This window comes from Salvelinus alpinus, chromosome 15 (genome assembly GCF_045679555.1).
Source record: "Salvelinus alpinus chromosome 15, SLU_Salpinus.1, whole genome shotgun sequence".
Lineage (NCBI taxonomy): Eukaryota > Metazoa > Chordata > Actinopteri > Salmoniformes > Salmonidae > Salvelinus > Salvelinus alpinus.
In genome coordinates, this window is record NC_092100.1 from 2,220,920 (window position 1) to 2,235,956 (window position 15,037).

The 15,037-nt window shown below is 42.2% G+C and overlaps 1 protein-coding gene across 2 annotated transcripts in view; it reads right to left on the reverse strand.

Moving 5' to 3' along the window:
- Positions 1-15,037, reverse strand: part of LOC139539376 (oocyte zinc finger protein XlCOF19-like) — a 77,085-nt gene that overhangs the window by 36,650 nt on the left and 25,398 nt on the right. The window contains exon 2 of one of the 2 annotated variants that reach the window (XR_011667925.1): positions 224-3,317. The exons of the other annotated variant lie outside the window; for it this stretch is intronic. The gene's annotated coding sequence lies outside the window, so the exon portion shown is untranslated. The remainder of the gene's footprint in view (positions 1-223; positions 3,318-15,037) is intronic. 2 annotated transcript variants of the gene reach the window in all.

Consider the following 15,037-nt stretch of genomic DNA (forward strand, 5'->3'; position numbering starts at 1 on the left):
GTAACAATACATCATGTAGATGTATATAATGAACAGACTAGGTCTATACTGCTCCTACATGATGCAACAACACAGTGCATTCGGAAAGTACTCAAACCCCTTCACTTTTCCCAAATTTTGTTACGTTACAGCCTTATCCTAAAATGGATTACATTTTTTTTTACATTTCTTTATTAAAATAAACTGAAAAATCTACATAAGTATTCAGACGTTTACTACGTACTTTGTTGAAACACCTTTGGCAGCGATTACATCCTCGAGTCTTCTGGAGTATGACGCTACAAGCTTGGCACACCTGTATTTGGGGAGTTTCTCCCATTCTTCTCTGCTGATCCTCTCAAGCTTTGTCAGGTTGGATGGGGAGCGTCGCTGCACAGCTATTTTCAGGTCTCCGATCGGGTTCAAGTCCGGGCTCTGGCTGGGCTACTTAAGGTCATTCAGAGACTTCTCCCGAAGCAACTCCTGCGTTGTCTTGGCTGTGTGCTTAGGGTCGTTGTCCCTTTGGTAGGTGAACCTTCACCCCAGTCTGAGGTCCTGAGCGCTCTGTAGCAGGTTTTCATCAAGGATCTCTGTGCACTCTGTTCATCTTTCCCTTGATCCTGACTAGTCTCCCAGTCCCTGCCGCTGAAAAACATCCCCACAGCATGATGCTGCCACCACCATGCTTTACGCCAGGCGAGCCGCTTGGCAGTCAGGCCAAAGAGTTCAATCTTGGTTTAATCAGACCAGAGAATCTTGTTTCTCATGGTCTAAGAGTCTTTAGGTGCCTTTTGGCAAACTCCAAGTGGGCTGTCATGTGCCTTTTACTGAGGAGTGGCTTCCGTCTGGCCTCTCTTCCATTTAAGAATGATGGCGGCCACTGTGTTCTTGGGGACCTTCAATTCTGCAGACATTTTTTGGTACCCTTCCCCAGATCTGTGCCTCGACACAATCCTGTCTCAGCTCTACGGACAATTTCTTCGACCTCATGGCTTGGAATTTGCTGACATGCACTGTAAACTGTGGGACCTTATATAGACAGGTATAATCCTAAACAATATGATTTTGTGGCACAAAACAAAAACACAAATTCTCAGTCAAAAATATAAGTCAGAATACAGCCTTTCTATTCTTTCATGTGATGTCAGGTTCTCTGACTGGGAAAATGTCCTTCCACACAGAGAGAGAGCAGTGATAGGGCTTTTTCAGTGTGTATTCTCTCATGCTCCTTCAGGGTCCTTAACCAGATGAAACTCTTTCCACACTGGGAGCATTGGAAAGGCTTTTCTCCTGTGTGTATTATCTCATGAGCTTTAAGGTCTCCTACTCGTTTAAATCTGTTTTTACGCTGGGAGCAGCGTTTCTCCTGTGTTTGTCCACTCATGCTTCTTCCGGCTCCCTAACTGAAGAGAACTCATTCCACAGTGGGAACAGTGATAAGTCTGGTCCCTCTCCTACCAAAGACAGAGTATTTAGTTAAATACTAAAAAGAGAACTGAATTAAACCTCCATAAAATAAAACTGTCTTTCTGCAAGGCTAGAATCCTCAAAAACCTGAAGTCAGTTTTCAGAACATACCATAATTTTCATAACTTGGTGGCTGCCTTAATAATAATAATAATAATAATGTAGAACATAAAATCTAACCTTGCTTTCATGTTTATAGGCTGAGCAGAGCTCTATAATAGGGAATGGGAAAGAGAGATACCTAGTCAGCTGTACAATTGAATGCATTCAACTGACATGTGTCTTCCGCATTTAACCCAACCACTCTGAATCAGAGAGGTGCGGGGGACTGCCTTAATCGACATCCACGTCTTCGGTGCCCGGCTTTTCTTCTGTGTGTATTTTCTCATGCCTTTTCAGAGTAGCTAACACAGTAAAACTCTTTCTACACTGGGAACATTGGAAAGGCTTTTCTCCCGTGTGTGTCCTCTCATGAGCTTTTAGGTCCCCTACTCGGGAAAACCTATTTTTACACTGGGAGCAGTGGTAAGGCTTTTCTCCTGTGTGTATTCTCTCATGCTCTTTTAGGTGCCCTCTCTGAGTAAAACTGTTTCCACAATGGGAACATTGGAATGGCTTTTCTCCTGTGTGTATTCTCTCATGCCTTTTTAGGTTACTTAACACAATAAAACTCTTTCCACACTGGGAACATTGGAAAGGCTTTTCTCCTGTGTGTGTCCACTCATGCTCCTTCAGGCTCCTTGACTGAATAAAACTCATTCCACAGTGGGAACAGTGATGAGGCTTTTCTCCTGTGTGTATTCTCTCATGCCTTTTCAGGTTAGCTAACACAGTAAAACGCTTTCTACACTGGGAACAATGGAAAGGTTCTTCTCCTGTGTGTGTCCACTCATGAGCTTTTAGGTCCCCTGATCGGGAAAATCTCTTTTCACACTGAAAGCAGTGGTAAGGCTTTTCTCCTGTGTGTATTCTCTCATGCCTTTTCAGGTTAGCTAACAGGGTAAAAATCTTTCTACACTGGGAACACTGGAAAGGCTTTTCTTCTGTGTGTGTCCACTCATGTGCCTTCAGGCTTGCTAACTGAATAAAACTCATTCCACAGTGGGAACAGTGATGAGGCTTTGCTCCTGTGTGTATTCTCTCATGCCTTCTCAGGTTAGCTAACAGGGTAAAACTCTTTCCACACTGGGAACATTGGAAAGGCTTTTCTCCTGTGTGGATCCTCTCATGAGCTTTTAGGTCCCCTGATCGGGAAAATCTCTTTTCACATAAGAAGCAGTGGTAAGGCTTTAATCCTGTGTGTGTCCTCTCATGAGCTTTTAGGTCCCATACTCGTGAAAACCTATTTTTACACTGGGAGCAGTGGTAAGGCTTTTCTCCTGTGTGCATTCTCTCATGCTCTTGTAGGTGCCCTCTCTGAATAAAACTCTTTCCACAATGGGAACACTGGAATGGCTTTTCTCCTGTGTGTATTCTCTCATGCCGTTTCAGGTTATTTAACACAGTAAAACTCTTTCCACACTGGGAACAGTGATAAGGCTTTTCTCCTGTGTGCGTCCACTCATGCTCCTTCAGGCTTCCTAACTGAATAAAACTCTTTCCACACTGGGAACAATGGAAAGGCTTTTCTCCTGTGTGTGTTCTCTCGTGAGCTTTTAAGTCCCCTGATCCGGAAAATCTCTTTTCACATTGGAAGCAGTGGTATGGCTTTTCTCCTGTGTGAGTCCTCTCATGGCGTTTTAGGTTCCCTAACCAGCGAAAACTCTTTTCACAGTGGGAGCAGTGGTGTTGTCTCGCTGGTTGGGGCGTCTCTGGGTCTGGTTCCCCTGAAGGACTCTTCCTGCTGTCATATTGAGAGTCTGCTCTTTCTCCTGTCAAAGACAAAAAGTATCTAGTTATACAGAGACCTAAATGAAACCTCCACATGATAAAACTGCCTTACTATGAGGTTTAATCTAGACTAGATCCCTCAATAAAAGAGCAGAACTGGTCATCACAGAGTGGCTGTAGTGCTTTATAGGCTGGGTAAATCCATTTGAATTCAATACATTTTTGACAGCATCCCTTTTGATTAAAAAAAAGTGTTCCTTACATGTTTGCATATGGAAGAAGTGGTAAAAAAGTGACTTTTTGAAAAATGTTTTTGAAACATTCATGAGATATACAGTATCAGTCAAAAGATTGGACACACCTAGTCATTCATGGGTTTTTCTTTATTTTTACTATTTTCTACATTGTAGAATAATAGTGAAGACATGACAACTATGAAATAACACATATGGAATCATGTAACCAAAAGTGGTAAACAAATCAAAATATATTTTAGATTCTTCAAAGTAGCCACCCTTTGCCTTGATGACAGCTTTGCACACTCTTGGCAGTGTCAACCAGCTTCACCTGGAATGCTTTTCCAAAAGTCTTGAAGGAGTTCCCACATGCTGAGCACTTGTTGGCTGCTTTTCCTTCACTCTGCGGTTCAACTCATCCCAAACCATCTCAATTGGGTTGAGGTCAGGTGATTGTGGAGGCCAGGTCATCTGACGCAGCACTCCATCAATCTCCTTCTTGGTCAAATAGCCCTTACACAGCCTGGAGGTGTGTTGGGGCATTGTCCTGTTGAAAAACAAATGATAGTCCCACTAAGCGCAAACCAGATGGGATGGCATATCGCTTCAGAATGCTGTGGTAGCCAGACAGGTGTGTGTCTTTCCAAATCATGTCCAATCAATTGAATTTACCACAGGTGGACTCCAATCAAGTTGTAGAAACATCTCAAGGATGATCAACGGAAACAGTATGCACCTGAGATCAATTTCAAGTCTCATAGCAAACGGTCTGAATACTTACGTAAATTAAGGTATCTGTTTTTTCTTTTTAATAAATGTGACATGTTTTCTACAAACCTATTTTAGATTTTTCATTATGAGGTGTTGTGTGTACAGTCGTGGCCAAAAGTTTTGAGAATGACACAAATTAAAATTTTCACCAAGTCTGCTGCCTCAGTTTGTATGGTGGCAATTTGCATATACTCCAGAATGTTATGAAGAGTGATCAGATGAATTGCAATTAATTGCAAAGTCCCTCTTTGCCATGCAAATTAACTGAATCCCTAAAAAATCATTTCCACTGCATTTCAGCCTTGCCACAAAAGGACCAGCTGACATGTCAGTGATTCTCTCGTTAACACAGGTGTGAGTGTTGACGAGGACAAGGCTGGAGATCACTCTGTCATGCTGATTGAGTTCGAATAACAGACTGTAAGCTTCAAAAGGAGGGTGGTGCTTGGAATCATTGTTCTTCCTCTGTCAATCATGGTTACCTGCAAGGAAACACGTGCCGTCATCATTGCTTTGCACAAAAATGGCTTCACAGGCAAGGATATTGCTGCCAGTAAGATTGCACCTAAATCAACCATTTATCGGATCATCAAGAACTTCAAGGAGAGCTGTTCAATTGTTGTGAAGAAAGCTTCAGGGCGCCCAAGAAAGTCCAGCAACCGCCAGGACCGTCTCCTAAAGGTGATTCAGCTGTGGGATCGGGGCACCACCAGTACAGAGCTTGCTCAGGAATGGCAGCAGGTAGGTGTGAGTGCATCTGCACGCACAGTGAGGCGAAGACTTTTGGAGAATGGCCTGGTGTCAAGAAGGGCAGTAAAGAACCAACTTCTCTCCAGGGAAAACATCAGGGACAGACAGATATTCTGCAAAAGGTACAGGGATTGGACTGCTGAGGACTGGGGTAAAGTCATTTTCTCTGATGAATCCCAATTCCGATTGTTTGGGGCATCCGGAAAAAAGCTTGTCCGGAGAAGACAAGGTGAGCGCTACCATCAGTCCTGTGTCATGCCAACAGTAAAGCATCCTGAGACCATTCACGTGTGGGGTTGCTTCTCAGCCAAGGGAGTGGGCTCACTCACAATTTTGCCTAAGAACACAGCCACGAATAAAGAATGGTACCAACACATCCTCCGAGAGCAACTTCTCCCAACCCTCCAGGAACAGTTTGGTGACGAACAATTCCTTTTCCAGCATGATGGAGCACCTTGCCATAAGGCAAAAGTGATAACTAAGTGGCTCGGGGAACAAAACATCGATATTTTGGGTCCATGGCCAGGAAACTTCCCAGACTTTAATCCCATTGAGAACTTGTGGTCAATCCTCAAGAGGCGGGTGGACAAACAAAAATCCACAAATTCTGACAAACTCCAAGCATTGATTATGCAAGAATCGGCTGCCATCAGCAGGATTTGGCCCAGAAGTTAATTGACAGCATGCCAGGGCGGATCGCAGAGGTCTTGAAAAAGAAGTGTCAACACTGGAAATATTGACTCTTTGCATAAACTTCATGTAATTGTCAATAAAAGCCTTTCAATAAAAGCCTCTGACAAAAATATCTAAAGACACTGAAGCAGCAAACTTTGTGGAAATTAATATTTGTGTCATTCTCAAAACTTTTGGCCACGACTGTAAATTGATGAGGATTGTTATTTATTTAATCCATAGTAGAATAAGACTGTAACGTAACAAAATGTGGAAAGACTTTAGTGACATAAATAAGGGGTTAAAGACATGTAAAAAATATAGTTATACATTTATTTTATATATATCTCAGATACAGGACAGACACTTCAGAACAAACTTCCTTTAGATTTTGGGGGGAAACAATGTTACTATGGTTACTGTAGTTTCATGTTGTGAATGTTATCCAATGTGTTACTATGGTTACTGTTGTTCCATGTGTTTCTACAGAACTATACTGGGGAAGCCCTTCACGTTGGAGGGTGTTTCTACAGTACTATACTGGGGAAGCCCTTCACGTTGGAGGGTGTTTCTACAGTACTATACTGGGGAAGCCCTTCACGTTGGAGGGTGTTTCTACAGTACTATACTGGGGAAGCCCTTCACGTTGGAGGGTGTTTCTACAGTACTATACTGGGGAAGCCCTTCACGTTGGAGGGTGTTTCTACAGTACTATACTGGGGAAGCCCTTCACGTTGGAGGGTGTTTCTACAGTACTATACTGGGGAAGCCCTTCACGTTGGAGGGTGTTTCTACAGTACTATACTGGGGAAGCCCTTCACGTTGGAGGGTGTTTCTACAGTACTATACTGGGGAAGCCCTTCACGTTGGAGGGTGTTTCTACAGTACTATACTGGGGAAGCCCTTCTCGTTGGAGGGTGTTTCTACAGTACTATACTGGGGAAGCCCTTCACGTTGGAGGGTGTTTCTACAGTACTATACTGGGGAAGCCCTTCATGTTGGAGGGTGTTTCTACAGTACTATACTGGGGAAGCCCTTCATGTTGGAGGGTGTTTCTACAGTACTATACTGGGGAAGCCCTTCATGTTGGAGGGTGTTTCTACAGTACTGGGGAAGCCCTTCACGGTGGAGGGTGTTTCTACAGTACTATACTGGGGAAGCCCTTCACGTTGGAGGGTGTTTCTACAGTACTATAATGGGGAAGCCCTTCATGTTGGAGGATGTTTCTACAGTACTATACTGGGGAAGCCCTTCACGTTGGAGGGTGTTTCTACAGTACTATAATGGGGAAGCCCTTCATGTTGGAGGATGTTTCTACAGTACTATACTGGGGAAGCCCTTCATGTTGGAGGGTGTTTCTACAGTACTATACTGGGGAAGCCCTTCACGTTGGAGGGTGTTTCTACAGTACTATACTGGGGAAGCCCTTCACGTTGGAGGGTGTTTCTACAGTACTATACTGGGGAAGCCCTTCACGTTGGAGGGTGTTTCTACAGTACTATACTGGGGAAGCCCTTCACGTTGGAGGGCGTTTCTACAGTACTATAATGGGGAAGCCCTTCATGTTGGAGGGTGTTTCTACAGTACTATACTGGGGAAGCCCTTCATGTTGGAGGGTGTTTTGCCTTTGACACTTCAGCAACTGGTTCCAGTGTGTTAGTAGGGGTCTCATTCATATTGGGAAATGATTTGGCTGGAGGGAAGGTTGTGCCAAATCCTGTAGTTAGTAAGGAACCCAGAACCCCTAACCCTGTCTGTAAATCCTGTAGTTTGTAAGGAACCCAGAACCCCTAACCCTAACCCTGTCTGTAAATCCTGTAGTTTGTAAGGAACCCAGAACCCCTAACCCTGTCTGTAAATCCTGTAGTTTGTAAGGAACCCAGAACCCCTAACCCTAACCCTGTCTGTAAATCCTGTAGTTTGTAAGGAACCCAGAATTGAGGAACCTGATGGGTTATCAGAAAAGTACAGTGTTCCCAGCATGTGCCGTTACACGTGCTCTGTCTAAGAAAGTAAAGATGTTTCTAGGAAGCAGCAGCTTGCTGAACAGAGTAAAGATGTTTCTAGGAAGCAGCAGATTGCTAAACAGAGTAAAGATGTTTCTAGGAAGCAGCAGCTTGCTGAACAGAGTAAAGATGTTTCTAGGAAGCAGCTGATTGATGAACAGAGTAAAGATGTTTTCAAGGAAGCAGCAGCTTGCTGAACAGAGTAAAGATGTTTCTAGGAAGCAGCTGATTGATGAACAGAGTAAAGATGTTTCTAGGAAGCAGCAGCTTGCTAAACAGAGTAAAGATGTTTCTAGGAAGCAGCAGCTTGCTGAACAGAGTAAAGATGTTTCTAGGAAGCAGCAGATTGCTGAACAGAGTAAAGATGTTTCTAGGAAGCAGCAGATTTCTGAACAGAGTAAAGATGTTTCTAGGAAGCAGCAGCTTGCTGAACAGAGTAAAGATGTTTCTAGGAAGCAGCAGATTGATGAACAGAGTAAAGATGTTTTCAAGGAAGCAGCAGATTGCTGAACAGAGTAAAGATGTTTCTAGGAAGCAGCAGATTGCTGAACAGAGTAAAGATGTTTCTAGGAAGTAGCTGATTGATGAACAGAGTAAAGATGTTTCTAGGAAGCAGCAGCTTGCTGAACAGAGTAAAGATGTTTCTAGGAAGCAGCAGCTTGCTGAACAGAGTAAAGATGTTTCTAGGAAGCAGCAGATTGCTGAACAGAGTAAAGATGTTTCTAGGAAGCAGCTGATTGCTGAACAGAGTAAAGATGTTTTCAAGGAAGCAGCTGATTGATGAACAGAGTAAAGATGTTTCTATGAAGCAGCAGATTGCTGAACAGAGTAAAGATGTTTCTAGGAAGCAGCAGCTTGCTGAACAGAGTAAAGATGTTTCTAGGAAGCAGCTGATTGATGAACAGAGTAAATATGTTTCTACGTAGCAGCTGATTGATGAACAGAGTAAAGATGCTTCTAGGAAGCAGCTGATTGCTGAAGAGATGTTTCTAGGAAGCAGCAGATTGCTGAACAGAGTAATGATGTTTCTACGTAGCAGCAGATTGCTGAACGGAGTAAAGATGTTTCTAGGAAGCAGCAGCTTGCTGAACAGAGTAAAGATGTTTCTAGGAAGCAGCAGCTTGCTGAACAGAGTAAAGATGTTTCTAGGAAGCAGCTGATTGATGAACAGAGTAAAGATGTTTCTAGGAAGCAGCTGATTGATGAACAGAGTAAAGATGTTTCTAGGAAGCAGCAGCTTGCTGAACAGAGTAAAGATGTTTCTAGGAAGCAGCAGATTGATGAACAGAGTAAAGATGTTTCTACGTAGCAGCTGATTGATGAACAGAGTAAAGATGTTTCTAGGAAGCAGCAGATTGATGAACAGAGTAAAGATGTTTCTAGGAAGCAGCAGATTGCTGAACAGAGTAAAGATGTTTCTAGGAAGCAGCTGATTGATGAACAGAGTAAAGATGTTTCTAGGAAGCAGCAGATTGCTGAACAGAGTAAAGATGTTTCTAGGAAGCAGCTGATTGATGAACAGAGTAAAGATGTTTCTAGGAGGCAGCAGATTGCTGAACAGAGTAAAGATGTTTCTAGGAAGCAGCAGATTGATGAACAGAGTAAAGATGTTTCTAGGAAGCAGCTGATTGATGAACAGAGTAAAGATGTTTCTAGGAAGCAGCTGATTGATGAACAGAGTAAAGATGTTTCTAGGAAGCAGCTGATTGCTGAACAGAGTAAAGATGTTTCTAGGAAGCAGCAGATTGCTGAACAGAGTAAAGATGTTTCTAGGAAGCAGCTGATTGATGAACAGAGTAAAGATGTTTCTAGGAAGCAGCAGCTTGCTAAACAGAGTAAAGATGTTTCTAGGAAGCAGCAGCTTGCTGAACAGAGTAAAGATGTTTCTAGGAAGCAGCAGATTGCTGAACAGAGTAAAGATGTTTCTAGGAAGCAGCAGATTTCTGAACAGAGTAAAGATGTTTCTAGGAAGCAGCAGCTTGCTGAACAGAGTAAAGATGTTTCTACGTAGCAGCAGATTGATGAACAGAGTAAAGATGTTTTCAAGGAAGCAGCAGATTGCTGAACAGAGTAAAGATGTTTCTAGGAAGCAGCAGATTGCTGAACAGAGTAAAGATGTTTCTAGGAAGTAGCTGATTGATGAACAGAGTAAAGATGTTTCTAGGAAGCAGCAGCTTGCTGAACAGAGTAAAGATGTTTCTAGGAAGCAGCAGCTTGCTGAACAGAGTAAAGATGTTTCTAGGAAGCAGCAGATTGCTGAACAGAGTAAAGATGTTTCTAGGAAGCAGCTGATTGCTGAACAGAGTAAAGATGTTTTCAAGGAAGCAGCTGATTTATGAACAGAGTAAAGATGTTTCTATGAAGCAGCAGATTGCTGAACAGAGTAAAGATGTTTCTAGGAAGCAGCAGCTTGCTGAACAGAGTAAAGATGTTTCTAGGAAGCAGCTGATTGATGAACAGAGTAAATATGTTTCTACGTAGCAGCTGATTGATGAACAGAGTAAAGATGCTTCTAGGAAGCAGCTGATTGCTGAAGAGAGTAAAGATGTTTCTAGGAAGCAGCAGATTGCTGAACAGAGTAATGATGTTTCTACGTAGCAGCAGATTGCTGAACGGAGTAAAGATGTTTCTAGGAAGCAGCAGCTTGCTGAACAGAGTAAAGATGTTTCTAGGAAGCAGCAGCTTGCTGAACAGAGTAAAGATGTTTCTAGGAAGCAGCTGATTGATGAACAGAGTAAAGATGTTTCTAGGAAGCAGCTGATTGATGAACAGAGTAAAGATGTTTCTAGGAAGCAGCAGCTTGCTGAACAGAGTAAAGATGTTTCTAGGAAGCAGCAGATTGATGAACAGAGTAAAGATGTTTCTACGTAGCAGCTGATTGATGAACAGAGTAAAGATGTTTCTAGGAAGCAGCAGATTGATGAACAGAGTAAAGATGTTTCTAGGAAGCAGCAGATTGCTGAACAGAGTAAAGATGTTTCTAGGAAGCAGCTGATTGATGAACAGAGTAAAGATGTTTCTAGGAAGCAGCAGATTGCTGAACAGAGTAAAGATGTTTCTAGGAAGCAGCTGATTGATGAACAGAGTAAAGATGTTTCTAGGAGGCAGCAGATTGCTGAACAGAGTAAAGATGTTTCTAGGAAGCAGCAGATTGATGAACAGAGTAAAGATGTTTCTAGGAAGCAGCAGCTTGCTGAACAGAGTAAAGATGTTTCTACGTAGCAGCAGATTGATGAACAGAGTAAAGATGTTTTCAAGGAAGCAGCAGATTGCTGAACAGAGTAAAGATGTTTCTAGGAAGTAGCTGATTGATGAACAGAGTAAAGATGTTTCTAGGAAGCAGCAGCTTGCTGAACAGAGTAAAGATGTTTCTAGGAAGCAGCAGCTTGCTGAACAGAGTAAAGATGTTTCTAGGAAGCAGCAGATTGCTGAACAGAGTAAAGATGTTTCTAGGAAGCAGCAGATTGCTGAACAGAGTAAAGATGTTTCTAGGAAGCAGCTGATTGATGAACAGAGTAAAGATGTTTCTAGGAGGCAGCAGATTGCTGAACAGAGTAAAGATGTTTCTAGGAAGCAGCAGATTGATGAACAGAGTAAAGATGTTTCTAGGAAGCAGCTGATTGATGAACAGAGTAAAGATGTTTCTAGGAAGCAGCTGATTGATGAACAGAGTAAAGATGTTTCTAGGAAGCAGCTGATTGCTGAACAGAGTAAAGATGTTTCTAGGAAGCAGCAGATTGCTGAACAGAGTAAAGATGTTTCTAGGAAGCAGCTGATTGATGAACAGAGTAAAGATGTTTCTAGGAAGCAGCAGCTTGCTAAACAGAGTAAAGATGTTTCTAGGAAGCAGCAGCTTGCTGAACAGAGTAAAGATGTTTCTAGGAAGCAGCAGATTGCTGAACAGAGTAAAGATGTTTCTAGGAAGCAGCAGATTTCTGAACAGAGTAAAGATGTTTCTAGGAAGCAGCAGCTTGCTGAACAGAGTAAAGATGTTTCTACGTAGCAGCAGATTGATGAACAGAGTAAAGATGTTTTCAAGGAAGCAGCAGATTGCTGAACAGAGTAAAGATGTTTCTAGGAAGCAGCAGATTGCTGAACAGAGTAAAGATGTTTCTAGGAAGTAGCTGATTGATGAACAGAGTAAAGATGTTTCTAGGAAGCAGCAGCTTGCTGAACAGAGTAAATATGTTTCTAGGAAGCAGCAGCTTGCTGAACAGAGTAAAGATGTTTCTAGGAAGCAGCAGATTGCTGAACAGAGTAAAGATGTTTCTAGGAAGCAGCTGATTGCTGAACAGAGTAAAGATGTTTTCAAGGAAGCAGCTGATTGATGAACAGAGTAAAGATGTTTCTATGAAGCAGCAGATTGCTGAACAGAGTAAAGATGTTTCTAGGAAGCAGCAGCTTGCTGAACAGAGTAAAGATGTTTCTAGGAAGCAGCTGATTGATGAACAGAGTAAATATGTTTCTACGTAGCAGCTGATTGATGAACAGAGTAAAGATGCTTCTAGGAAGCAGCTGATTGCTGAAGAGAGTAAAGATGTTTCTAGGAAGCAGCAGATTGCTGAACAGAGTAATGATGTTTCTACGTAGCAGCAGATTGCTGAACGGAGTAAAGATGTTTCTAGGAAGCAGCAGCTTGCTGAACAGAGTAAAGATGTTTCTAGGAAGCAGCAGCTTGCTGAACAGAGTAAAGATGTTTCTAGGAAGCAGCTGATTGATGAACAGAGTAAAGATGTTTCTAGGAAGCAGCTGATTGATGAACAGAGTAAAGATGTTTCTAGGAAGCAGCAGCTTGCTGAACAGAGTAAAGATGTTTCTAGGAAGCAGCAGATTGATGAACAGAGTAAAGATGTTTCTACGTAGCAGCTGATTGATGAACAGAGTAAAGATGTTTCTAGGAAGCAGCTGATTGATGAACAGAGTAAAGATGTTTCTAGGAAGCAGCTGATTGATGAACAGAGTAAAGATGTTTCTAGGAAGCAGCTGATTGATGAACAGAGTAAAGATGTTTCTAGGAAGCAGCTGATTGCTGAACAGAGTAAAGATGTTTCTAGGAAGCAGCAGATTGCTGAACAGAGTAAAGATGTTTCTAGGAAGCAGCATATTGCTGAACAGAGTAAAGATGTTTCTAGGAAGCAGCAGATTGCTGAACGGAGTAAAGATGTTTCTAGGAAGCAGCATATTGCTGAACAGAGTAAAGATGTTTCTAGGAAGCAGCTGATTGCTGAACAGAGTAAAGATGTTTCTAGGAAGCAGCTGATTGATGAACAGAGTAAAGATGTTTATAGGAAGCAGCAGATTGATGAACAGAGTAAAGATGTTTCTAGGAAGCAGCAGATTGCTGAACAGAGTAAAGTTGTTTCTAGGAAGCAGCTGATTGCTGAACAGAGTAAAGATGTTTCTAGGAAGCAGCTGATTGATGAACAGAGTAAAGATGTTTCTAGGAAGCAGCAGATTGCTGAACAGAGTAAAGATGTTTCTAGGAAGCAGCAGATTGCTGACCAGAGTAAAGATGTTTCTAGGAAGCAGCAGATTGCTGAACAGAGTAAAGATGTTTCTAGGAAGCAGCAGATTGCTGAACAGAGTAAAGATGTTTTCAAGGAAGCAGCAGATTGATGAACAGAGTAAAGATGTTTCTAGGAAGCAGCAGATTGCTGAACAGAGTAAAGATGTTTTCAAGGAAGCAGCAGATTTCTGAACAGAGTAAAGATGTTTCTAGGAAGCAGCAGATTGCTGAACAGAGTAAAGATGTTTCTAGGAAGCAGCAGATTGCTGAACAGAGTAAAGATGTTTCTAGGAAGCAGCAGATTGCTGAACAGAGTAAAGATGTTTTCAAGGAAGCAGCAGATTTCTGAACAGAGTAAAGATGTTTCTAGGAAGCAGCAGATTGCTGAACAGAGTAAAGATGTTTCTAGGAAGCAGCAGCTTGCTGAACAGAGTAAAGATGTTTCTAGGAAGCAGCAGCTTGCTGAACAGAGTAAAGATGTTTCTAGGAAGCAGCAGCTTGCTGAACAGAGTAAAGATGTTTCTAGGAAGCAGCTGATTGATGAACAGAGTAAAGATGTTTCTAGGAAGCAGCAGATTGCTGAACAGAGTAAAGATGTTTCTAGGAAGCAGCAGCTTGCTGAACAGAGTAAAGATGTTTCTAGGAAGCAGCAGATTGCTGAACAGAGTAAAGATGTTTCTAGGAAGCAGCAGATTTCTGAACAGAGTAAAGATGTTTCTAGGAAGCAGCAGCTTGCTGAACAGAGTAAAGATGTTTCTAGGAAGCAGCAGATTGCTGAACAGAGTAAAGATGTTTCCCTCTCCCCTCTTTTTGCTGAGATACATCCAGAAGAGGAGTTTAATTAAGTTTGTGTCGGTAATTTTGTATGCTCTCGTTGGCTGGCCCTCACTACATAATCGCCATCAAACCCACTGGCTCCAGGTCATCCATAAGTCTTTTCTAGGTAAAGCCCTGCCTTATCTCAGCTCACTGGTCACCATAGCAACACCCACCCGTAGCACGCTCTCCAGCAGGTATATTGCACTGGTCATCCCCAAAGCCAACACTTACTTTGGCCACCTTTATTTCCAGTTCTCTGTTGCCAATGACTGGAACGAATTGCAAAAATCACTGAAGCTGGAGTCATATCTCCCTCATTAGCTTTAAGCACCAGCTGTCAGAGCAGCTTACCAATCACTGCACCTGTACACAGCCCATCTGTAAATAGCCCACCCAACTACCTCATCCCCTTATTGTTATTTATCCTCTTGCTCTTTTGCACCCCAGTATCTCTACTTGCACATCATCATCTGCACATCTATCACTCCAGTGTTACTGCTAAATTGTAATTATTTCACCTCTATGGCCTATTTATTGCCTTACCTCCCTACTCTTCTACATTTGCACACACTGTACATAGATTTTTCAATTTTTTATTTTCTTTTGTGTTATTGACTGTACGTTTGTTTGTGTGTAACTGTGTTGTTGTTTTTGTCGCACTGCTTTGCTTTATCTTGGCCAGGTCGCAGTTGTAAATGACAACTTGTTCTCAACTGGCCTACCTGGTTAAATAAAGGTTAAAAAAAATGACTAATTAAAACATGCATTAACAGAAATGAATGTAACCAAATGACAGGAATTAACGGTACATTTACTACTGGTGACATTTGTAATGGGGAATTGATATAATAAACTCAATCTAAGGGAAATCAATTCACACAATGAAACAATGAAGGAGCAAGAATTGGTGGAAGCCACAGAGGACATTCTGAAGAGAGACTCACCTATATCTTCACCACACAACCCTCCCCTTCCTGTCTCAACACTTTAAATAATACTCA